This window comes from Pistacia vera, unplaced genomic scaffold (assembly GCF_008641045.1).
Source record: "Pistacia vera cultivar Batoury unplaced genomic scaffold, PisVer_v2 Contig633, whole genome shotgun sequence".
Classification (NCBI taxonomy): Eukaryota; Viridiplantae; Streptophyta; class Magnoliopsida; order Sapindales; family Anacardiaceae; genus Pistacia; species Pistacia vera.
Window position 1 is genome coordinate 157,404 of NW_022196483.1, and position 3,161 is coordinate 160,564.

The 3,161-nt window shown below is 38.0% G+C and overlaps 1 non-coding gene across 1 annotated transcript; it reads right to left on the reverse strand.

Moving 5' to 3' along the window:
* Positions 1 to 3,055: 3,055 nt before the first annotated feature.
* On the reverse strand, positions 3,056 to 3,161 carry LOC116111397. Its single transcript, XR_004125058.1, has one exon. It is a non-coding gene; the product is annotated as a small nucleolar RNA R71 (small nucleolar RNA).

Sequence of the window (3,161 nt, forward strand, 5' to 3'; positions counted from 1 at the left end):
CAATAATTTCACCAAAGTTGAATCAGGACAATCATCGATTTTGGAAGTCCTAGCTATTATTCGCATTAAGAGCCCATGATCTTGAAAAGCACTTAACTGGATTAATTCCATGCCCAGCTCCATTCATCATAGCACAATCGGACACTTCAAGCTTAGAGGTAACCAAGAAATCTAACCTTGAATATATACTTTGGAAGAAGACTGATAAAATGCTAGTTAGTTGGCTACTCTCATCCATATTAGAGTCGATGTTTGCTGTTATTTCCAAGTGTCAATTTTCTACTGAAATATGGCTTACATTAGAGAAAGAATTCCTTACTAAATCTAGGGCTAAGACATTACATGTTAAGAGTCTTTTACAAAATATAAGAAAGGAGAACATGAGCATGCATGATTACTTCCTTAAGATGAAAGGTTTTGCAGAAAATTTATCATTTAGTAGAGTAGTGATAACAGATGAAGAGTTGTTTAATTACATTCTGGATGGACTAGAGTCTGAATATGATGCAGCTGTTGTGAATATCACAACTAGGTTAGAGTCCAAACTTTATCCCATATCTGTCCAAGAAGCTTAGATAATTTTACAAAAACTTGAGCTTAGGCTTGAAAGGGCAAATGCAACAATGAACTCTATAGTTCACAATGAGTTTCATGGANAGATCAATGCCAAGTTCTTTAAAGAGATGTTGAATCCATACAACTTTAGTTGCTACTTAATGCCTTGTATTTAGCTTCAGTAGAGGATAAGGACACCACCTTTTGCTCTTTGAACTCCATTGTACCAAATTATCACCAAGAAACATAGCATATCCACAGGTTGATCTATGGTCATTAATATCGCTCGCCCAATCTGCATCAACATAGGCCTCTAAGTGAAGAAACTTATGTGGCTTAAACACCAAGCCATACTTTAAAGTGCCCTTAATATACCAGAAGACCCTTTTACAGGCAGTCCAATGAAGAATGTGAGAACCCCGTCATCTTGGACCATGGGCTATCCTAATCTTGGCCTACTGCGGCCTCATGGGCTTTCCACATGCGCCCCATCATCTTGGGCCTCACTCACTTGGATATCAGGCTAGCTGGCCTGATGGTACTCACCTCTCTTGTCACAAGTACTTAGCCTACAGGTCTTGTGTTTGAGAGGTGGGGAAGGCGAAAGAAACCCACTTGTAGGGGTGGGGATATTCCTATGAGTGGTTCTGATTGGGGAAAGCACCTGAGCCCGCAGTAGGGCAAGATGGATGATAGCCCCTGGCCCACAATAAAAAGGCGCCTTTTTATTGTGAGAGCCCCCTTATCTTAGACCTTGGGCTATCCTAGTCTTGGCCTACTGTAGCCTCATGGGCTTTCAACATGTGCCCCATCATCTTGGGCCTCACTCATAGGAATATCCCCACCTCTGCAAGTGGGTTCCTTTCGCCTTCCTCACCTCTCGAACATAAGACCTGCAGGCTAAGTACTTGTGACAAGAGAGGTGAGTACCATCAGGCTAGCCCATGGTCCAAGATGAGGGGCTCTCACAAAGAACAATAGGATTTTGCAAAAGTTGACTCAATTTATTGACTGTAAAAGCTATATCTGGTTTGGATAACGTCAAGTATTGTAGGCCACCAACAATGCTTCGATATAAAGTTGGTTGATCAAACAAATCTCTAATTTCTTTCCCAAGTTTTGTACCAAGGGCCATAGGAGTAACACATGGTTTAGAATCTTCCATTTTTGCTTTTTCCAATGTAACAACTGCTGAAAACTAGTACAATGCATGCATAATAACAATAGAAAATTGGGCCCAAAAACTTTTTTTTCATTATAAGTCATATGTCTTTTATACACAATGAATACTGTTTACAAAAAGTCATTTTTANTTAGTGTAATTGCCATTATGTTATTGAATGCTAGAGATAGGTTTAAGAATCAATGAAATCAATCTAAGATTCCAATTAGCTTAACGAACTTGGAACTATTAACCTTCAATTTGTTGGGTGCGGAAACTTAATAGGGATAAGTAGGAAAACATAGCCTGAGAAGGTATGTTTTACACATTAGGGAGTCCTATTTATAATCTATGCATATGAGTGTAGAAGTAACGTAACTCGTAGATTAATTCATAAAATCCTAGTGAAGTCAAAACCCTAATTGCTTTGTTTTAATTGATATTTCTCTTGAATTAACCTTGCTGTCATTAATTAGCTTTTAAAGTACGTAGTGATTTTTGTTTTAACTTTAGCTTAAATTTCTCCTACAAATCCAAACATCTTTCGGTTTCTCCAACTTGATAAACAAATAGGAAAATCAGTGCTTAGCAAGTAGTCCTCGTGGGAATGATACTCTACTTATCACTTTATTACTTTTTGTGACTGGTGCACTTGCTACACATTTCATGTTGTAATTTCAACACATCAAGTTTTTGGCACTGTTGTCGGGGATTGATTTTGTGTTAACATTGAACTTTTCTTGTGTTAGCTAGATTGGAGTTTAATTTTAGTTTTAATTTTTTTTTTAGTTTAATTGTGTTGTTCTTTTCTATTAGCTTATGATCTAATGCTTTCTTTCTTTTTGTGTAGTTTATGCGAAAAGCTAGATGTCATCCACTGGTTCCAATCGATCCAGCGATTGAAAGAATCGTAAGAAGACTTAACAGAGAAAGAAGAGAACGAGAGGCTATAGTCATTGAGATGGAAGAAAACAGAACATTGAGGGAATTTTCAGTACCCACGGTTGATGGCAGTGCTCTAAGTATAACTAGGCCACCAGTGCAAGCCAACAACTTTGAAATAAAGCCGACAATCATCCAGATGATCCAACAGTGTTCAATTTAAGGGAGATCTGAAGGAAGATCCAAATTCACACATTACAAACTTCTTGGAGATCTGCGATACCTTCAAATCAAACAGAGTGTCAGATGACACCATCAGATTAAAATTGTTTCCTTTTTCATTAAGGGATAAAGCAAAGGGATGGTTAATGGCATTGCCACCAGGAACAATCACAGCCTGGAATGAATTGGCACAGAAGTTCCTGACTAAATACTTTCCTCCAGCAAAATCTACATAGATGAGAAATGATATCACATCGTTTCTACAGGAAGAGACTGAATCACTCTATGAAGCTTGGGAAAGATATAAGGAACTGCTAAGAAAGTGTCCACACCATGGTTT